The following is a 23,429-nucleotide window of genomic DNA, read 5'->3' on the forward strand; positions in this document are numbered from 1 at the left end:
GCATAGAGGGAGCTAGGGGAGTCCAAATGAGGTGGGTTTTCGGCCACGCAATCGTGATCGAACGATCTAGATGATGGAGAAGGCTTAGGTGGGTTTTGGGCCAAATTGGAGGGGTGTTGGGCTGCAACACACAAGAGGCCTTTTCGGTCCCTCGGTTAATCGTTGGAGTATCAAACGAAGTCCAAATGATACGAAACTTGACAGTCGGTCTACCGGTAGTAAACCAAGGCCGCTTGGTAAGTGTCGGTCCAATCCGGAAATGTTTAATCCCCACACACGAAAGAAAGTTAGAAATGACCACCGGAGGAGAACGAAGCGCCGGAATGCAAAACGGACAACGGGGAAAATGCTCGAATGCATGAGACAAACACGTATGCAAATGCAATGCACATGATGACATGATATGAGATGCATGACAACGATAACAACGCACGGAGACAAAGACCCAAACCCGAGAAAATAAAATAACTTAACGCCGAAACGGCAAGAGTTGGAGTACAAATTGGGAAAGTTACATCCGGGGTGTTACAACAACGATGAGACTTTCTCACCCGTAGCGAAGCTGAAGTCCGTCCGAATCATGTTAGAAATTGCCGCATTTTATGATTATGAGATATGACAAATGGACGTCAAAACGGCATTCCTTAATGGTTTCCTTAAGGAAGAATTGTATATGATGCAGCCGGAAGGTTTTGTCGATCCTAAGAATGCTGACAAGGTGTGCAAGCTCCAACGCTCGATCTATGGGATGGTGCAAGCATCTCGGAGTTGGAACATTCGTTTTTATGAGGTGATCAAAGCGTTTGGGTTTACGCAGACTTATGGAGAAGCCTGCATTTACAAGAAAGTGAGTGGGAGCTCTGTAGCATTTCTCATATTGTATGTGGATGACATACTGTTGATGGGAAATGATACAGAATTCTTGGAAAGCATAAAGACCTACTTGAACAAGTGTTTTTCGATGAAGGATCTTGGAGAAGCTGCTTACATATTAGGCATCAAGATCTATAGAGATAGATCGAGACGCCTCATTGGTCTTTCACAAAGTACGTACCTTGACAAGATATTGAAGAAGTTCAATATGGATCAGTCAAAGAAGGGGTTCTTGCCTGTATTGCAAGGTACGAGATTGAGCACGGCTCAATGCCCGACCATGGTAGAAGATAGAGAAAAGATGAGCGTCGTCCCCTATGCCTCGGCCATAGGGTCTATCATGTATGCTATGCCGTGTACCAGACCTGATGTAAACCTTGCCGTAAGTTTGGTAGGAAGGTACCAAAGTAATCCCGGCATGGAACACTGGACAGCGGTCCAGAATATCCTGAAGTACCTGAAGAGGACTAAGGATATGTTTCTCATTTATGGAGGTGATGAAGAGCTCGTCGTAAAGGGTTACGTCGATGCTAGCTTCGACACAGATCTGGATGACTCTAAGTCACAAACCGGATACGTGTATATTTTGAATGGTGGGGTAGTAAGCTGGTGCAGTTGTAAGCAAAGCGTTGTGGCGGGATCTACATGTGAAGCGGAGTACATGGTAGCCTTGGAGGCAGCACAAGAGGCAATCTGGGTGAAGGAGTTCATTACCGCCCTAGCAGTCATACCCAATGTGTCGGGCCCGATGACTCTCTTCTGTGACAACACTGGAGCTATTGCCCTTGCCAAGGAGCCCAGGTTTCACAGGAAGACCAGGCATATCAAGCGTCGCTTCAACTCCATTTGTGAAAGTGTTCAAAATGGAGACATAGATATTTGTAAAGTACATACGGACCAGAATGTGGCAGATCCGTTGACTAAACCTCTCCCTAGAGCAAAACATGATCAACACCAGAACTGCATGGGTGTTTGATTCATCATAATGTAACTAGACTATTGACTCTAGTGCAAGTGGGAGACTATTGGAAATATGCCCTAGAGGCAATAATAAATGGTTATTATTATATTTCTTTGTTCATGATAATTGTCTATTGTTCATGCTATAATTGTGTTATCCGGAAATTGTAATACATGTGTGAATACATAGACCACAACACGTCCCTAGTGAGCCTCTAGTTGACTAGCTCGTTGATCAAAAGATAGTCATGGTTTCTTAACTATGGACATTGGATGTCATTGATAACGGGATCACATCATTAGGAGAATGATGTGATGGACAAGACCCAATCCTAAGCATAGCTCAAAGATCGTGTAGTTCGTTTGCTATAGCTTTTCGGAATGTCAAGTATCATTTCCTTAGACCATGAGATTGTGCAACTCCCGGATACCGTAGGAGTGCTTTGGGTGTGCCAAACGTCACAACGTAACTGGGTGACTATAAAGGTACACTACAGGTATCTCCAAAAGTGTCTGTTGGGTTGGCACGAATCGAGACTGGGATTTGTCACTCCGTATGACGGAGAGGTATCTCTGGGCCCACTCGGTAATGCATCATCATAATGAGCTCAATGTGACCAAGTGGTTAATCACGGGATCATGCATTAGGTATGAGTAAAGTGACTTGCCGGTAACGAGATTGAACGAGGTATTGGGATACCGACGATCGAGTCTCGGGCAAGTAACGTACCGATTGACAAAGGGAATTGTGTACGAGATTGATCGAATCCTCGACATCGTGGTTCATCCGATGAGATCATCGAGGAGCATGTGGGAGCCAACATGGGTATCCAGATCCCGCTGTTGGTTATTAACCGGAGAGTCGTCTCGGTCATGTCTGCGTGTCTCCCGAACCCGTAGGGTCTACACACTTAAGGTTCGGTGACGCTAGGGTTGTTGAGATATTAGTATGCGGTAACCCTAAAGTTGTTTGGAGTCCCGGATGAGATCCCGGACGTCACGAGGAGTTCCGGAATGGTCCGGAGGTGAAGATTTATATATAGGAAGTCAAGTTTCGGCCATCGGGAAAGTTTCGGGGGTAATCGGTATTGTACCGGGACCACCGGAAGGGTCCCGGGGGTCCACCGGGTGGGGACACCTATCCCGGAGGGCCCCATGGGCTAAAGTGGGAGGGGAACTAGCCCCTAGTGGGCTGGTGCGCCCCCCTTGGGCCTCCTCCTGCGCCTAGGGTTGGAAACCCTAGGGGTGGGGGCGCCCCGCTTGGCTTGGGGGGCACTCCACCCCCCTTTCCCCGCCGCCCCCCTTGGAGATTGTCCAAGGGCCGGAGCCCCCCTAGGGGTCCTATATATAGTGGGGGGAGGGAGGGCAGCCGCACCCTAGCCCCGGGCGCCTCCCTCTCCCTCCCGTGACACTCCTCCCTCTCCCTGAGCTTGGCGAAGCCCTGCCGAGATCACCGTTGCTTCCACCACCATGCCGGCGTGCTGCTGGATCTTCATCAACCTCTCCTTCCCCCTTGCTGGATCAAGTTGGAGGAGACGTCTTCCCAACCGTACGTGTTTTGAACGCGGAGGTGTCGTCCATTCGGCGCTAGGTCATCGGTGATTTGGATCACGACGAGTACGACTCCATCAACCCCATTCTCTTGAACACTTCCGCGTGCGATTTACAAGGGTATGTAGATGCACTCCCCTCTCCCTCGTTGCTACATGACTCCATAGATTGATCTTGGTGATGCGTAGAAAATTTTAAAATTCTGCTACGTTCACCAACAGCAGCAGCAGCAGAGTCTTCATTGAATTTCCTCACTGCTTCTCTGGGTTGCTTAGCCAACTTGGCTTGGCGCTTGGCCCATTCATCAGGATAGTCCTCACCGCGCTTGAGGCTGGTGGGATCAGCTATTTGGCCAGGTGCCAATGGAGGTCTTGGGCATGGAGGATTGAGTGCGAATTTCTTCATGTACTTTGGAGTAACATACCTGTACTCCCTCCACTCTCTTGCCCAATCTCCTTTCTATCCTCTGTATGCGCACTTTGCACTGATTTTTGTCCTGTTTTCCAAACTTGGCCTCATCAGGAGTGCAGTAATCCTTGTATATGTCATCAGGGATTTCAAACGCTGTGTTGACCTCAGCCCTCTTTCCTCCTTTCCGTGGCTTCTTACAGTCAGCCATCTTCTTCAGTTGAGGAATTTGAAAAATTGAATTCTCTGAAGAAGTATGCAACTTTTCTTCGAGGAACGCTGCAAATGAGTTAAGTTGATGAGAACCTAGTGATTCAGCAGCTGACATGAGTACCTTTGAACAGAGTATAGTTGCGAGGAATTTGGAGAGGTCATATGCGTTCTCAGAAGGTTTTGTAAAAAGAACAAGTTTGAGGAATTTGACCAAATGAGTCTTGAAGAATTTCACTAAGCGTTCTTTGTCTTAGGTTCTAGAGATGTGTAGATCAAAAATCCACACATTTGAGGAATCTTGAAGAAAAACATAGCTTAAAGAAACGAATCAAGAACAGATGATATGAGAGGTGTTTTAGTGTGTGAAGATATGAAGAAAAACACCTTTGAAGATTTTGTATATATTCATTCGAATCAACGAGGGCGGTAAAAGTAACTTTTAATTACCCTGGATGAAGAACACGACGAATAGTGAGGTGGAGAGGTGAAGTTCGTCTGTGTAGATCTTCCACGCCCTAACTTGGCGGAGGAAGACGGCTACGACGGCGGCGGAGTGAAGATTTCCGCGGTCGGCGCGAGTACAGCGGCGATGAGATCGAGGCAGTGAAGCTCTTCCTCACCGGCGATGATGAAGTAGCGGCGGCGCTAGGGTTTGAGAAGCTCGAGCTGGAGAGAGATCGAGCGAAGTAAAAGAAGTGAGGAAGGGGAAGAGGGGTATTCATAGCCATGGTGAAAAATTGTTCGCCCGAAGAAATTGGATGAATGTGCCCCTGACCCTTCTCATTCGCTTGACATGTGTCACCCACGTACCGAGAGGTGGAGATCGTGTGCGATCGTGGGTGAATGGATAAGTGTATCGTGGGATGCGGAACGGTTTGAGCGGCAAAGCCGAAAATTTAGATAGGATAGGTTTTTAAGTTTCGTTCGCAATTTCTTCAGCTGACAAGGACACAGTGAAGATTTTGGACGAGTTTCAAATAGAATGCACATGAAGAATTTGTGAACAGATTGGGTTGAGTATAGCATAGAGAGGGAAAGGGTCCGATCACATTCACTTAGCAGAAAAAACCAACTTGAAGAATTAGCAATAAGTGAATGTTGTAGAGGACATAAACTCATATATATATATAGCCAATGAAGAAAATGACGGAAACAGTGAAGACAATGCAAAGTTGAAGAATATGAACAACTGAGGAATTTCAACTTTTGGTGGTGGCGTGACCCACCGTATAAGAATGATGATTTCAGACACCGCATACAATTATCGTAGGGTTCTAAGAATCAATTCTTCGTTAATTTCTTCACACTTAGAGTGTTATTCTTCATTGATTGAAGAAAAATGTTTCTTCATGTGTTGCACATCTAAGTCATCAATTTTGCATAAGTGTTAGGATGAGTGTCCTTTTCAAAGAACATTCGAAGATTCTAGGATATTTAGCTCACATCGCAACTTGCTAAATCTCTTCTCATCCAAGGGCTTTGTGAAGATATAGGCTAGCTGTTCTTTAGTCTTCACATGCTCAATAGAAATGTCGCCCTTCAACACATGATCACGAAGAAAATGATGACGAATCTGAATGTGCTTAGTCTTCGAGTGCTGAACTGGGTTGTGAGCAATCTTGATGGCACTCTCATTGTCACAGAAGAGAGGCACATTCTTTATGTTGACGCCGTAGTCCTTGAGAGTTTGCTTCATCCATAGCAATTGAGCACAGCAAGAACCAGCGGGAATGTACTCAGCTTCAGCAGTAGATAGTGATACGCAGTTCTGTTTCTTCGAGGACCAACAGACCAAAGATCGTCCGAGGAAATGACATGTACCAGATGTTGACTTGCGGTCCACACGATCACCAGCATAGTCAGAGTCAGAATATCCAATGAGATCAAAAGCTGAGCCCTTGGGGTACCATAATCCAAGTGTTGGTGTGTGAGCTAGATATCGAAGAATATGCTTCACAGCCTTATGGTGTGATTCCTTCGGTGTAGCTTGAAATCGGGCACACATGCAAACACTAAGCATTATATCTGGCCTAGATGCACATAAGTACAATAAAGAGCCAATCATGGAGCGGTATACCTTATGATCGAAGTCAATACCATTTTCATCACTGCACAGATGGCCATTTGTGGGCATAGGAATTTTGACGCCTTTGCAATCTTGCATGCCGAATTTCCTTAGTACATCCTTGAGGTATTTCTCCTGAGATATGAATATGCCATTGCGTTGTTGACGAATTTGAAGACCTAAGAATAATTTCAACTCTCCCATCATAGACATTTGATATTCTTCACTCATCATATAGGCAAATTCATCACTATAACGTTAGTCAGTACAGCCAAAGATGATATCATCAACATATATTTGGCACACAAACAATTCACCATCATGAGATTTAGTGAAAAGAGTAGGATCGAGTGAACCAGGTTTGAAGCCTTTCTTCATGAAGAATTCCTTTAAGGTGTCATACCACGCCCGTGGGGCCTGCTTGAGGCCATAGAGAGCCTTGTTGAGTCTGAAGACTTTGTCAGGATTCTTCGGATCTTCAAAACCTGGGGGTTGAGCAACATATACTTCTTCCTCAAGCTTACCATTGAGGAATGCACTTTTCACATCCATTTGATATAAAGTGATATCATGATGGTTAGCATAAGCAAGTAACATGCGAATAGCCTCAAGTCTAACAACAGGTGCAAAAGTTTCATCGAAGTCAATTCCTTCAACCTGTGTGTAGCCTTGAGCTACGAGCCGTGCCTTATTCCTCACCACAAGGCCATTTTCATCTTGCTTGTTGCGGTAGATCCACTTTGTGCCAATGATATTGTGCTTGCGAGGATCTGGACGTTTGACCAGTTCCCAGACATTGTTGAGCTCGAACTGATGTAATTCTTCTTGCATGGCTTGAATCCACTCAGGCTCCAGAAATGCTTCATCTACCTTAGTGGGCTCTGTGATAGAGACAAAAGCATAATGCCCACAAAAGTTAGATAAATGTGAAGCTTTTGAGCGTGTGAGAGGACCTGGCGCTTTGATGTCATTGATGATCTTTTCAACCTGCACTTCTTTTGCAATGCGAGGATGAGCTGGTTGTTGTTGAGGAATTTGATCAGCATTTTCTTCAGCACCATTTTCTTCAGTATTTTCTTCAGGTGCATTAGCTCGACGTTCTAGAATGAATTCTTCATCAGATTCTTCAGTAGGAATGACATCCTCAGTAGCCTTGAACTTGATAGTTTCCTCAGGTGCTGGTTCATCTATCACAGTAGGTAGGTGCTCTCTTTGCGAGCCATTAGTTTCATCGAACCGCACATCTACAGTTTCAACAACCTTGTGAAGAACGTTGTTGAAGACTCTGTAGGTGTGCGAGTCCTTTCCGTAACCAAGCATAAAACCTTCATGTGCTTTCAGTGCAAATTTAGAGTTGTGATGAGGATCTCTAATCCAACATTTAGCACCAAAGACTTTGAAATAACTTACATTGGGTTTCTTATCAGTGAGGAGTTCATAGGCAGTCTTCTTTAAGAATTTGTGAAGATATACTCTGTTGATGATGTGGCACGCAGTATCAATTGCCTCAATACAGAACCGATGAGGCGTTTTGTATTCATCAAGCATAGTGCGAGCCATCTCAGCAAGAGTCCTATTCTTGCGCTCCACGACGCCGTTCTGCTGAGGAGTGTAGGAGCAGATAACTCATGAGTAATACCAAATTCATCAAGATAGTCATCTAGACCAGAATTCTTGAACTCAGTTCCATTGTCACTTCTGATGTGCTTGATCTTCACACCAAAGTTGGTTGAAGCCCTCGAGGAAAATCATTTGAAGACTTCCTGCACTTCATGTTTGTAAGTAACAATGTGTGCCCATGTGTCTCGAGAGTAATCATCAACAATAACAAAGCCATATTGAGATGCATCATTTGAAACAGCAGAATAATGGTTAGGACCAAAGAGATCCATGTGAAGCAGTTCAAATGTTCGAGTAGTGGTCATGATAGTCTTCGCTGGATGCTTGGGCTTTGTCATCTTCCCAGCTTCACAGGCTCTGCATAGGTGATCCTTGAGGAATTTTACATTCTCGATGCCGATGACATGCTTCTTCTTCGCAAGCATGTGCAAATTCCTCGTGCCTGCATGACCAAGTCGTCGATGCCACAGCCAGCCTTCTGAAGCTTTTGCAAGTAGGCACACGGCTGGTTGTGGTCCTGTAGAGAAATCAACAATATACAGGTCTCCTCTCCTAAAGCCTTCGAAGACTTTGGAATTGTCAGCTTCCATAACCACAACACAACGGTACTTGCCAAAGACAACAACCATATCAAGATCACAAAGCATTGAGACAGACATAAGGTTGTATCCTAAGGACTCAACAAGCATGACTTTGTCCATGTGTCGATCCTTTGTGATCGCAACCTTACCTAGACCCAATACCTGACTTTTTCCTTTGTCGGCAAAGATGATATGCTTCAGATGCGACAGAGATAATGGAGCATCCATCAATAGATTCTTGTCACCAGTCATGTGATTTGTACATCCACTATCGAGGACCCACTCAGTGGCTTTGGGTTGATCATCCTGCAGATGAATTAGTGCAGCTTACAAACTCATATACTTCATCAGTGAAGAATATGACATCAATTCATCAGATCAATTTCAGCAAGCAAAAGAACAGATGAAGCAGTATGAGGACATGAGAAATGAAAGTTCATTTCTTCATGATTAGCCTGCGTCCTTTCAGGCATGCTCAGGTCTCCAGCAAATTCTTCAAACGATTACGTACGTCTGGAGACCTGACCCTATAGAAGAGATTAGTTCTTTTTCTTCACCACCCACATCTGAAGGGGTGGCAAAGAGTTCATCACTCTGCGAGCTCCATAAGAGAAGGGTGGCATAGATGCCAGTCCATTTCGTTTCACATAAGAGGGGTTAGAGTAAGCATAAGAGTAAGCAGAGAAATTCTTCGAGGACTTATGGACATAATGATTTGAAGAATAATGCACATATCCATAATCCTTAGATCTTCCCTGCGAAACAGACGGGTTAGCACGATGATGTTCATATGAGGACTTTGATCCTTTTGAGGAATATGATCCATGCGAGGAGTTTGGTCTGTATGAGGACTTGGATCCATATGAAGAATTTGGTCCATATGAAGAATTTGATCTGGGGTTCCTATTCTTCATAGGTGGCGTCATGATGACATTCACCTGAAGATTTTCAAGGCATCTTTTGGGAACCCAGATTTTCTTCATAGGGGGACCGTTCTTGCAGTTAGTGCCAACATATCTAGCAAATACTTCACCATCTGATTTTTGAACAGTTTATAGTTGGAGTCAATTGACTCATCATCAGAACGAGGAGATTCACATGCAAATCCAGATAAGTTAGATGGATCAACTGGAGGTACCTTTGCAGCAACCCATGTAGTTTTGGGGTACTGCTCAGGCTTCCAATATGTACCATCAGCATTGAGTTTCCTCTCAAAAGCAATACCCTCTTTTCTAGGGTTCCTGTTGAGGATCTACTTTTTAAGCACATCACAAAGAGTCTGATGCCCTTTAAGGCTTTTGTACATGCCTGTCATGTACAATTCCTTTAGCCCTGCATCATCAGTGATACTAGCAATGTCCTCAAATGAGGAATTAGTGATAGCAGAGGCATGTGAAGAATTTGAAACATTAGCAGCATTTGAACATTCAGGTGAAGAATTAGCAGATTCACGTTCAATGCATTTCAAACAAGGAGGAACAAATTTTTCCTGAGAAGCGCTGATTTGTTGAGCAAGTAATCGCGCTCCTTTTAAAGATCTTCATAACTCACTCTTGGCTTCTCAAGGTCTTGCTTTCTTTGAACAAATTCATAAGAAAGCTTCTCATGATCATATAAGAGAGTGTTATGATGACCTTGAAGATTGTCAAACCTAGTCTGAAGTCTCTAAAGACTTTCAGCCAAAGCTTTTGACTGATCCATTTCTTCACCCAACATATCATCGCTCTTATTTAGCATGTAATAAACTTTTTCCAAAGCTCTTTGTTGTTTAGTGGCAAGGGAAGCAAGTTTGACATAGTTGGGTCCAAATTCATCACCAGATTCATCATCACTAGACTCGGATAGGTAGCATTCAGTTACCTTAGCATCTTTTGCCATAAGGCATGATGCAGAAGATGATGATTCTGGTTCGAATGTCATCGCTTTGAGAGATTCCTTGAAGTCCTCAAACCAAGGATCATGACAGGTTCGATGACCTTCATAGACCTCAGAGAGACGGTCCCAGATAAGCTTCGCATGATCGAGATGCATGATATTCCTAAACTGATTTTGAGACAGACAGGAGCAGATGACGTCCTTCGCCGTGAGGTTGAGAAGAGTGTACTTGCGAATGTCATCTGCTTCCGCCATCTTGCACAAATCTGTCAGACCAATCTCAGTGACGGTCCACAGCTCGCTGTTCATCTCCATGAGGCGCTTCTTCATCATGGCCTTCCACTTGGGATACTCATGACCGTCAAATATGGGGCATGTCACTTTCTTCATACCTGCGGTCGACATAACTAAAACTCCAGGCGGTTAAACCAAAATCACATAGAACAAGGGAGTACCTCGCTCTGATACCAATTGAAAGTGCGTTATATCGACTAGAGGGGGGTGAATAGGCGATTTTTATGAAATTCTTCACTAAGGAATTTGCCGGTGAGGAAATTCCTTAGCGAAGAACTTCTAGCAGCGGAATAAGTACTCAAAAGTAAACATAACAGAATACAAGCATAGTCATCATGATGAAATGAAGACAGGCACATAATACAGGAAACGAAAGCACATGATAACACAGGATGAAGACAAACAGACTGAAGAAATTGAACTGAGGAAATTGAGAAAGTCTTCAGTCAAAGTCTTCAAACACATATATGAACAAACACACAACACAGTTATGAGGAAATGAAAGAGTTGAGGGAATAGAACCAGTAAGCTTGGTGAAGACAATGATTTGGTAGACCAGTTCCAACTGCTGTCTCAGTTGTACGTCTGGTTGGAGCGGCTGAGTGTTTAAACTCGAGGACACCCAGTCCTAAACACGCAGCTGAGGATACCAAGTCCTCACCGTATTCTCCTTGAACTAAGGTCACACAGACCTCGTCCAATCACTCGTGGCAAGTCTTCAGGTGACTTCCGAACCTTCACAAACTTGGTCACTCGATGATCCACAATTCCTCTTCGATGCTCTAGACCATGATGCCTAACTGTCTGGAAGAAGCACAGTCTTCAAAGGTAACAAGCGTCGGATCCACGCAGGATCAATCTCTTCAGTGATACTCAATCACTTGGGGTTTTTAGGTGTTTGGGTTTGGGTTTTTCCTCCCTTGATGATTTTCGCTCAAAGTCCTCGGAGGATGGGTTGCTCTCAAATGACAAGTGTCAGTTTCTCTCGGAGCAGCCAACCAGCTAGTGGTTGTAGGGGGCGGCTATTTATAGCCTAGGGAGCAGCCCGACATGATAAGCCATAAATGCCCTTCAATGATATGACCGTTAGGTGGATAGATATTTTGGGACAGATGGCGCATAGCACAGCAATGGTCAAAATTTTGAGTAGCAAAATCCTCAGGGCTATCATGTTCCTCACTGTGTAGGCAATCCGCACTAGCGAATTCCTAACTCCTCAATCAGAACAAATTCCTCAGAGACCAGAAGAACTTCGTCTCTGTCACTGAAGAATATGACCGGACTGTATGAGATTTCCAATGGCTTCACTCGAAGGGATTGGTAGGTGTAGGATTTTGAGTTGAGCATCACATGGAAATTTTTCCTTAGTATTTCCTCGACCCCCTTTAATAGTACGGTGTTTCCTATGACTCAAGAAAGAGAAAATGAAACTATGAAAACAAAAGTCTTCACGCTTCATGTTCCTCGAATGAATACCAAGTCTTCAAGGTCACACCGATTTCTTCACTTTCAAAGACTTCAGAAAGTCTTCAAAGATCCAAAGTCTTCAGTCGAAGAACTTCATTTTTAGGGGTCGACTTTCTCTATAAATATCAAACTCCTCATAGACTTATAGATCTGTGTACACTCACAAACGCATTAGTCCCTTAACTTGTAAGTCTTCAATACACCAAAATCACTGAGAGGCACTAGATGCACTTACACAAGTCCTAAACTCTCTCGGGAAGGCTGATCCGAAGTCCGTTCGGGGCTCCGGAGAGGGGAATCCATCGCCGTCGTCATCATCAACCATCCTCCATCACCAATTTCATGATGCTCACCGTCGTGCGTGAGTAATTCCATCGTAGGCTTGCTGGACGGTGATGGGTTGGATGAGATTTATCATGTAATCGAGTTAGTTTGTTATGGTTTCATCCCTAGTATCCACTATGTTCTGAGATTGATGTTGCTTTGACTTTGCTATGCTTAATGCTTGTCACTAGAGCCCGAGTGTCATGATTTCAGATCTGAACCTATTATGTTTTCATGAATATATGTGAGTTCTTGATCCTATCTTGCAAGTCTATAGTCACCTACTATGTGTTATGATCCGGCAACCCCGAAGTGACAATAATCGGGACCACTCCCGCTGATGACCGTAGTTTGAGGAGTTCATGTATTCACTATGTGTTAATGCTTTGGTCCGGTACTCTATTAAAAGAAGGCATTAATATCCCTTAGTTTCCGCTAGGACCCCGCTGCCACGGGAGGGTAGGACAAAAGATGTCATGCAAGTTCTTTTCCATAAGCACGTATGACTATATTCGGAATACATGCCTACATTACATTGATGAACTGGAGCTAGTTCTGTGTCACCCTAGGTTATGACTGTTACATGATGAACCACATCTGGCATAATTCTCTATCACCGATCCAATGCCTACGAGCTTTTCACATATTGTTCTTCGCTTATTTACTTTTCCGTTGCTAGTGTTATCATCACTACAAAATACCAAAAATATTACTTTTGCTGCCGTTACATTTTGCTATCGTTACCACTACTATCATATTACTTTGCTACTAAACACTTGCTGCAGATATTAAGTTTTCAGGTGTGGTTGAATTGACAACTCAGCTGCTAATACTTGAGAATATTCTTTGGCTCCCCTTGTGTCGAATTAATAAATTTGGGTTGAATACTCTACCCTCGAAAACTGTTGCGATCCCCTATACTTGTGGGTTATCAGAGTACCAGGTGGCTGCTGTCACCCACAAGGTCAACCACCTACAGCTTCAAGTCCACCCCAACGGCACGGGACTACACCAGCTCTTCTCCAACGTGTCGCCATCACCACCATCTTCCATCGGCCCCGCTTGCCGATGCCCAGCTCCAAAGACAATGCCCTCGAGAGGGGATACGACGCCAAAGCACCGTCATCTTGGTTGCTATGGATCTAGGGTTTTCCACGAAGCTAGAAAGGTTGGATTTAAGAGTATCACCTCGACGAGGCCAACAAGAAGTAGATGACGCTCAAGAGCGTCGTCATCACCGGCTCCAGCTGTGGCAAGAGAGAAGTCTTTCATTCGGTTCAACCTCCTAAGCCCCACACACCATGCATGACCAAGCCCTCCAGCGAATCTTTACCAGATCCAGCCAGATCTAGCTTGCCGCCACCACCTACTCCTAAGTTCATCGCACATGCCACCTTCACATCGCTTGGCAGAGCCACAGACCTCTGAATGCCAGAACCAATAAGAACCGCGTCGATCGACGTGCAACACCGCATTTGGGCTCGCCACCTGTCGTGCTCCCCTCGACAACCCCCACCTCCTCACCAGAGGCCGCCTGCTCGGCGCACGACAAGCCGATGTCCACTTCTGCGATTAGGGTTGCTCCCGTGCGCTCTAGGTTTAGTGACACGAGAGAAGGGGGTTATGCACACTGTCCGCTTGGTTCCTAAGGGCGTCTCCCACTCCGACTCGCAAACCTCCCGCATGCTTTCGGACCGCGCTGTCCGGACAGCGGAAGACATCCAGCGTGTGCCTGTATCGGTCCGCGGCGTGGTCCGGATGCGATTTCTCCCACAAACCTGAGAAAAACGTGGGGGGGGGGCTTTGCGGGAGTCCGGAGCGCTCCCAAGCCCTCTTTTGACCACCCTGGCCCACCCAAACCACCGCCGCCTTTCACGCACTTTCCATCCCACGTGCCGCGCCATATTCATGTCAGCCCAGAGCATGCAGCGGCCGACATTGATGCCGTGATTTGACCGGAAGGGAATGCGGCGCAAACGGGCGTGACCTCTCGGGCCGTCGCCACCGCTTCAATGCAGACGCCATGTCCCGAGAAACCAACTCCGGTTGCTTCAATACTGAATTTTATCTTTACAACTTCAGGTCCTTCTACTATTGCAGATGAAGAAATGATGGGTTCAAAGAAAGAAGTTGCCATTAGTAAGGTACCAGCTTTTGCAATGATGCACTTCGTTAAATTATTTATTACATGTTTTTTTATCAAATTTTCTTTTGTAATGAGAATGAAGTATCATTCAAATTGTGAATCTGTGGTGTACTTGTAAGATGCATAAGTGGTGTGGCATACTAGTATAGGCGCTATTTATAGCCGTTTAATTTTAGCCCTAGGCTTTACGAAATCATGGCTCCACCTTTGGCTGGTGAACAACCCGGGTTCAAAAATCAAAATGGGGGCAGGAGCGAATTCGGTCTAGGGAAGGGTAGTTCGTTGATTTTTGATGAGTTTAATTGTGGGGAAAGAACGGCCCATTTCTAAGACATGGAGTTTCTACCCGCGAACACTCCCACATAAACAGTAAAATGATTTTTTTAATAAAGAAACAAAAAATCTGAAATTTTTTGGCAAATTTTTTTGGCGAATTGTGTACATACAAACAAGATTTTGTGATGATTTTTTTTCCTAAATGCTCCCGGAAAAAAGTCGATACTCAAAAAGGTCGTTTCTTAAAGCATTTTTTAGCATTGCTTTTGTTTTTATGCCAAGAACATCAGGAATGTTTTCACGAATATTTGCACGCATGTAGACAATTCATCAATGCTTATTATCAAAAAAGTCTCTTTTCCCTTTTTAAATTTTACTGTTCATCATGGGTGCATTGAGCTAGCGAGCAAAACAACACTTTCGCGTTGATTGTTTTTGTCCTATTTTGGTGTTGTGCAATGAGGGCAATTTTGTCCATGGAATAAAAATTGACAAGGTAATTGGGGACTTTGATCATAGGTTGTAACCCAATGATGGTCGTGTCACAATTGATGGCCAAATAGGTCAAATTGGGAAGATTTTTTTTCTATATGGCCAAATAGGTAAGAATTTTTTTAAACAAAGCCAAATAATGAATTCTTTCATTAGCTTTTGCACGCCATTGATGGCTTGAAATAAGATTTAAGGTGTTCTTTCCTCTTTTGTTTAGCTTGAGATGTATACATTGTTAGCTTGAGAGAGAATCAAATTATTTGAAGGGATCAAAGAAACAAAACACATAGATCACATAGACATTGTTAGCTCGAGAGAGAACCAAGTTATTTGAAGGGATCAAAGAAGCAAAATGCATTAACCACATAGACATTGTTAGCGGGAAAAAGAAGGGATCAAAACAACAAAACATAGAGGCCAACTGTCCAGGGCTTGAAATTCTGAATTTTTTTTTTAGAATTTGAAATTCTGAATTTTGTAACGTAAAGTACTGAAATTCGGCATTTGGGCCGAGTATTCGGGTTTGTCACCGGCCTAGGCTTGGGCTTGAGAAAAGAGTATTTTTCTACGCTTTGGACCGGGCTCGTCTTTCAAAGGTCAGACTTTTGCATGTCCAGCCCAGACACCCACCCCCTCTCCCTAGTCCCTACCCACACAAATGCTCCGAAATTGAGTCAATTATACTGGTGGTGCTAGAACTTGGTGCAAATGATCACTTTAGTGCTAGAACTTGTGGCATACATCGAAGTGGTGCAAAAACTTGGCTCGAACGTGCAAAGACGGTGCAAATCTCATTTTATACGCCGACAACACTAACGGGGCATGACAGTGTGGTGTAGGGCCCGTTGTCAGTGACCATATTGGGAAGACGGGTGTGTGGCGTGCTCTTTTTGCAAAAAAAACCATGAATTCTTATTTTTGGATTTTTCTCACATAAAGGCCCCTGTTAGGGTAACTGCATATGTGGCATCGGATGGTCCCACTTGTCAGCCAAACATCACAAATTTTATTAGTTTTTCAGAATAAATAATGGAAAACACGCATGACTCGAACAGGTGACGCTTGGGTCAAACGGGGTGCGCGGCTAGCCAACCCAGCAGATCACAATTGATGTCATACAATGATACTAAGCCTTTTACATCCTAACCTAAAATAATGTAAAATAAGAAGAAGAAGAAAAAAATCACGAGGAACTAAAAAAAAAGAATTGTAAATTTGAAAAGAAAAAGATACCGCCCTGGGATTTCGTACTAGCGACCTGACAATTACCACCAGCAGGACCTAGCAATACAACCACTAGCATTTCGTGCCTTAAACATGTTAGTTTTTTCCTTTTTATTTTTTAGCCTAAAAAATGTAAATTGTATGGTAAATACGTATTCATTTGCGAATCTGCGATCTGAGGCACACTAGGCTAATTTTTTTCATACATATATTAAATTAATTTCGAAATACAAATATAATTTATAGAAAACACACAAAATTTATAAAAATGCATGAACACTTATAAAACAACATAATTTTTTTTAATCTTGGACAATTATATATACAACATAATTATTTTATAAAAAAAATTGTTTTTTAACTTATAGGATAATTTATTTAATCTTGGACAAGTTAGTTTGATATTTTAATTCTTATAAAAATTATAAAATTATTTCATATTTTAATTTGATGGATTTTAAAATTAATAGGTGAACATTTTTTGGTTTATATATTTATTTATATGTATATTATTTATAATTACAATTTACATATTTTATAACTATAAATATCAAACCAAAAACTTATAATTATAAATAATATACATATTCTGTTATAGACATGTAAATTGTAATAATATACAAGTAAATTGTAGCCCAGGAGCACGTTTTGTTATAGACATGAACTGTAACTATTATATTTACACATCAGAGTCCATTTGTCTCAAAAGAAAAATGTGAGAGTCCATAGTTGGAGTGGCACGCCCTCCTACTTGTTTTACATGGGTATTACATGGGTAGCTTCTTCGAAACCCCACGGGTGAAACTTTTTTTACGGATTAAAATTCTTGATTTATGCTACTCAGTTCAAAGATATAAAACTTGTGTATGCTTATGCATCAACAACTGAACTCTGGGCGGGTGGGTAGCCGCGCACGTCGGTTAGACCGCGGTCACCGATACGAATCCCTCTGTGCCATATCTTTCATTCTAACAAAATTTGTGATGTTTCACTGACAAATGGGACCCATGAGATGCTACACACCTAACAGGTGCTTTTTCGTCAGAAAATAAAATAAAAATCCGAGGGTGTTTCTGCAAAAAGAGCATGCCACACGCCCAACCTTCACTATGCAGTCACTGACGGTGGGCCCAACGTTTGCACGCCCAAGCCAAGTTTTTGCACCACTTTAATGTACCCTGCAAATTCTAGCACTAAAGTGACCGTTTGCGCCAAGTTTTAGCACCACCGGTGTAATTGACTCTCGAAATTTTATCTAAGTCAATTTACTGAACTCAGATTTTTCTTAACCAGATTGAGCTTACATATTACTGCATGCATACATTGTCGTAGGAAATATGATCACAGTTTATTAGAAACAGAAAAACATCGTTTATTAGAAACAGAAAAACAGAGCAGACGTTGCAGTTTGCGGATGCCCCCAGCTGCCGTGCGCCAATTATTCAGCGACCGACGGATCGAGGGGTTAATTCAGGCGTCGGACCATGTGACGGTCTCCTCGCCGACGTTGGTGTCCAGCCCGAGCGCCTTCCACACGGCTTTGGAGGTGTCGACGATGTTGTTCTTGCAGCCGCGCCGGGAGTCGCACTCGTCCACCACCATGGCCTCCACGCTCCGCCCGGTGCCCGCGCTCGTGATGCGGATCATCCTAAAGCACCGGACCCCGCCCTGGTACCACCCCGTCGACAACGCTACCAGCATGTCGTCGTCGCTGTGGTACTTGCCATCGCACTCCGCCGGCCCGCCGCCGTCCTCGCCGGGCTCGAACCCGTTGACTGTCATCACCGCCGGCATGCCGGAGAGCTTCGACGTCGAGACGGCCGGCGACAAGCGGGCGACGGTGCCGGTTGATGCCTGCAGCACGACTAAAAGCATGGCCAGGGCTGCGAGCTTAGCGTACGCCATTGCTAAGCCTTGGTAAGCTCCTGATCGCTTAGGCTTGCGTGCGCTAGACTTGCTCGATCTTGGGGTGCTTATGGCGTTGGGTTCGAGCGGTTTATATAGACAACCATCGCTGTCTCGTGTGCACCGCTGTCTTTCTTGTATTGGTTCTTGTTCAGCAATGCGTCACTTAGCTTATTCCCATTATTTACCCACGACGGCGTGCTCGAAATGGGTTTAATTAACGGCTTGTTTTGGGGTCACTACTTCTGCTTGTGTACAAACGATGCGTTTGGATTTGATGGTGTCGCTAAGTGCTATTGAACTTATAAAGGATGAAAGGGGTGCTAGACGCAACGGATGGCTTCACATTGGCTATGAATAGTGCGAACTTATAAAGGTGAATAATGCGAATTTATAAAGGATGAAAGGAGTGCTAGACGCAACGGATGACTCCACGTCGGCTATGAATAGTGCGAACTTATAAAAGATGAAAGGGGTGCTAGACGCAACGAATGGCTTCACGTCGGCTATGAATAGTGCGGAGAACTTATAAAGGTGAATAGTGCGAACTTATAAAGGATGAAAGGAGTGCTAGACGCAACGGATGACTCCACATCGGCTATGAATAGTGCGAACTTATAAAAGATGAAAGGGGTGCTAGACGCAACGAATGGCTTCACGTCGGTTATGAATAGTGCGGAGCGAAAAGAGCAGCGAGCGAGCGCGCGAGTAGCGAGAGAGAAAAAGCGAAGTGGGGCGAGCGAGCAGCGACAGAAAAGCAGACCTAACAGCGTGAGGGCAGCGACCTAGCCGGCGCCCTCGCAGCCGCCTCCGCCTCCTCTCCTGCCGCCACCGCCGCCGCCGCCTCCACCACCTCCTCCTTCCCTGCCTCTCCTCCTCCCGCGTCTCCTCATCTCCTCCTTCTACTTCCGTGCTCAATAGGAGGAGCCGGGGTCGCTGCCCCCCGACCATGGTGACAGACGGCGACAACGGCGGTATGGTCCCCTTCTCTTCCCTTTCTCTCTCCTGCTCTTTCTCTGACCCCCATCTCCTCTCCTCGCCTCTCTAGGTCTAGGTTGGGTGGGTCATGGCCGACCAGCAACAGGCAGTCCATGGCGGCGGCGGCCAGATTTGCGCCGGGACAGCTGCGACTCATCCTCAAGATTCGGTTTGGTTTGCTTGCTTTTCCCACTGCCTGCAGTCCTGCTTTTCATCCTCACGATTGAAGAGGAGCATGGATTGCTTTCCTCTTCAGTCTCTTCTTCTTCCCTCCCATTATTCCTTCAACGATGTTCCTCTTCGATTTGTTTGTGCAGCATCACTAACTCAACTCCATGCATATGCAGATGCAGGGGGAGGAGAGGACCGCTACTTTGATTCTCTGATTTTTTTTGTGAGAATTAAGATGGATGGCTTCTCGTGTAGAACTCAGTTTACATATATTTTTTATTTTATAACTAGACCTATGCTTTTATCAGGTTTTCTTATGATGTGTTCATATTTTGTAGGAAGAACATCTTCATATCAGGAAGAAAAATCATCGGTGGAAGCTACTGACCATGAGGATTTACATCAGTGACCTTCACTCGGGTTGTAAGTAGATATAATGCAGTAAGGACTTCTATTCTTGCGAGTCTGGTTAGATGCACTTGTGAATGGCTGCTAAGAAAAAAGGCCTCGGAGTGTAGAGAAGGTTTCTGAGATATGCATGCCAAATATCTTGCTACTTTGGCATTTTTGTAGGCAGATCTGTAGATATAAATAAAGTTGGTTCTAATGTGATACTCTCAATTTCTTCCGGTGTATGATATTATGAAGGTTGGGGAATTTATATTTACACGAGATAAATTATGATGTACTCATGTTTCTTGAACTGATGACCATCACTACATCAAGATGGCTGGTGAATAAAGCGTGTCATGTGTTTCATGATGTGTTACCATATATATACTATTTGCAGGAATTTTATATGTTGATTAGCATACTCTCACTCTAATGTATACATTGCATGAGCTCCCAACATCCATAACAATTTTTCTCATTCAACAAATTTATATATTTATCTGCCTGATTATGCTCATTCAAGTGTTGTTGCCATTTAGGCCATTCCATTTTTTTCTTGCAGGCGTTGACAAACTGTGAAATTCTTTGTTGAGTTCCTTTCAAATGGGCACTGAAGTAGACAAGCCTAAGGCTGACCAAGTTACCTATGGTGGGGTATTCCTTTAGATCCTACTTGAGTTAGCACTAAAAAAATTATCTTACTCAATGTATTCATGTTTATATCAGTGCTTTTGAACGAAGTTAATTAAGTTTTGGTGTAACTAGGCTGAATTATATCAGATTTGTTTTACTGGATTTGCTTCTTCCCATCTCATGATATCTAATTACATGCCCGTTCAATGAAAAAAGATATCTAATGCCTTTTCAATTTGTTTCCCGTGTCAATGCAACTGAATGTGATATCCACATACTAAGGTTTTCCTTGTAAAGATTTTTATTAGTGTAGTGTATTTACTTCTTGTGCTGGTGGTTCTTCTATTCCGAGGACTTGTTCTATTATGGATACCTTATTTGATCATTCTTTGGCGAACTTAATACCGCCCAGTCAGATGTTTAAAGGGGGAGGAGTTTAAAGTTGAATATTGCCCTCAATTGGGGAATATGTGTTGCCCCCTTTGTGTGATGTGTGGAAATTTGCTGTGCTGACTTATTTCTTTTGTAATGCAGGCTCAAGGACGTGAGGCAATTACTGCCAAACTGGCTGCATATTTTCTCATGTAAGCTGGCAGCGACCGTGTCATTGCAGGCAGGATTCGTGCCCCTGCACCTCCAGGTTCCACTCCGTCACATGTCCCTTCCTCCCTCCTTTCCAATAGGTATGCCCATGTATGTTTAGCTGATGTGATCTGTTCTTGCGTCTTGCTCTCCTGTCAATGAGAACCTCATGGAGCTCTTCATCATGATTGATGCATGTCAGCGGGCCTCAGCGCGATCTATTACCGTTGTCATTCTCTACTTTGGATATGCTAGAGGAGACAGAAAGGTATGGCCAAATAGTTAAACTGGCTAATTGCTTTTGAAAGAAGTTAATTATGTTTTGGTGTAACCAGGCTTAATTATATCAGATTTGTTTAATTGGATTTGCTTCTTCCCATCTCATGATATTGTAATCAGATATTCAGTTTATTTTTCAGTCATGTAGTTGATTTAATCTATGCAGCAATTTTAGTATTCCTGTTTGAGTCTTGTATCATTTTGTTTTTCAGTCTAAAATCCTTGTTTAATTGGTCAGTCTGTGTTATAGTTACTCCTCTTTCTCAATATTTTGAACCTTTTAGTTATTTTCAGTTTGACCAACAATATGTTTTCTTCAGATTTTGGATCATCCATAGGTGGCCATGATAGCAGCTTCTCTGCTTTCATGGGTAACCTCCCTATCTTTCTGCCTCTTTTCGCGCGTGCGCGCCTTCGGATTTTGGTGTGAAAAACTAAAACCTACAGTTCAAAGCATTTTTGTGATTTCTGTAAGCTCACAATTGTAAACTAGGACCTACATAATTTTATTATTCAACCATTTTTAAGTGATTGTTGGTACATATCATCTTGGTTTTGAGTAGTGTTCAGTGTCATTTAAGTTATGTTCAGTGGGGAGAGATGACCTCAAACTGTTGTCATGATATGTCCTCATTTTATAGTTTTGCAGGTAGTGAGGGAGGATGGACACGAGAAGAGTGACACTGCCATCTTCACATATGAAGTTTTGTTATGATATATTTCATTCCATTTTATTTTTATCACACGCCTAGAAGCTTTGCTTTAGCTAAGATTTTTAGTTCCATTCATTAGTTCTGGACAGTTTGACAATGGCCAACCATCTATCATGCACAGGTGCAGGGTACAGTTTGACAATGCACAGGTGCAGGGTACAGTAGTCAGTGTTCGTATATTCAACATATGGTCCATCTTATGCATACAAGGTGCTATCTTGGCATGGATACAACCTGCAACCATATGCACATGAAGTGTGTATGTTCTAAGAGGAGCACAATTTCAGAAGAGTTTTTTTTTATTTGAAGTGGTTTGATTTTCTATCGAGACTTTTATATCTAGCATCATTTTGGATCTTATGTAAAAAATATGATAATCATGTCCGTATGACTATCATCAATCCGTACTTACTTCCATATGTTTCCTTCTGTGTCTACATATTTTGATGCACACTCTTTCAATATTTGGCTTGCTCTCGGCCTTTGCGCCCTGGGCGCAACTGTTCATCTAGTAGTTGTAATACCCGAGTGAATGGCAACTGAGCAGGTCGCCCGTGGCGGAGTTGATAGTGAATCTATTACTCCCTGTAAGACAAAATTTACTTCTAGAATGAGCCTCAGTATTATCCACTAGTAGTAGTAGTATTATTCAGTAGTACTCCGGGTAAACTGGAGTAGAATGCAACTTACGGAAGTTCAGGCATCTAAAAATTGGTTATAAATATGTGAGCATCTGTAGTATGTGGCTCAACCAGTAGCACTGTATCATCGCTGGCTACGCCAGTCCCTTTTCAGCTGTTAGCTAACAAATTTTCATTAATATATATGAAATCTACAAATTACAAGAACTGAAAGAAGTAAAAAAAAAATACCAATGCCGGCCCTAGGGAAATCCTTCTACCTTATAAAATCCGCTGAGGTGCAGATCAATCAAGACTCTAAAGTCTGTAGTATTTGCTTTTAATTCTGTGAAAAAGAGGTGCCTCCAAGTGGATCCTGTGGGATGTCCATTCTTGAAGATTTTGGATATCCAATGCAAAAGAGTTTGGAACAGTCACCATGGTGACAAGGATAGTCTAGAAAAGAGATGCCTCTGTTTCTTGAAAGGGGCTGGCTAGGTGCCAGTCAGCCTGAAATTCCAAATTGAGTCAGTCGAATCAGTCTCTGCCCTTGATCTCTGATCTAACGGCCGCCAGCCATCTTCTTCCGCCTACCTTTTCCTGAAAAGCGGATCACACACCGCATGTCTTCTTCCTCCCGACGCCTTCTTCCCCCAACCACTCCCACAGACCACCAACCGAACCGCCAGCCACCACCGCTCGCGGCACTCCAAAGCCAACCTCGCCGCCCCGCACCGCTCTCCCCTCAACCGCCGCCCACCATTGTCATGCCACCGCCCTCGGCCA

The 23,429-nt window shown here is 43.7% G+C and overlaps 1 long non-coding RNA gene and 1 pseudogene across 15 annotated transcripts; one reads left to right on the plus strand and one right to left on the minus strand.

Moving 5' to 3' along the window:
* Positions 1 to 17,633: 17,633 nt before the first annotated feature.
* LOC125529883 (putative ripening-related protein 6 pseudogene) lies at positions 17,634 to 18,447 on the minus strand (annotated as a pseudogene).
* Positions 18,448 to 18,937: 490 nt separating this feature from the next.
* On the plus strand, positions 18,938 to 22,452 carry LOC125506815 (uncharacterized). Of its 15 annotated transcripts, none has more exons than XR_015601968.1 (7): positions 18,939 to 19,248; positions 19,323 to 19,426; positions 19,600 to 19,674; positions 19,762 to 20,470; positions 20,984 to 21,089; positions 21,234 to 21,299; positions 21,960 to 22,452. It is a non-coding gene; the product is annotated as an uncharacterized LOC125506815 (long non-coding RNA). The 15 variants fall into 15 exon arrangements; XR_015601966.1 differs by having other exon boundaries at positions 18,940 to 19,248; positions 19,323 to 19,421; XR_015601964.1 differs by having other exon boundaries at positions 18,938 to 19,248; positions 19,323 to 19,846; positions 20,379 to 20,470.
* The last annotated feature ends 977 nt before the right edge of the window (positions 22,453 to 23,429 follow it).

The sequence above is a fragment of the Triticum urartu genome, chromosome 1A (assembly GCF_056163025.1).
Source record: "Triticum urartu cultivar PI428250 chromosome 1A, HENAU_Tu73, whole genome shotgun sequence".
Lineage (NCBI taxonomy): Eukaryota > Viridiplantae > Streptophyta > Magnoliopsida > Poales > Poaceae > Triticum > Triticum urartu.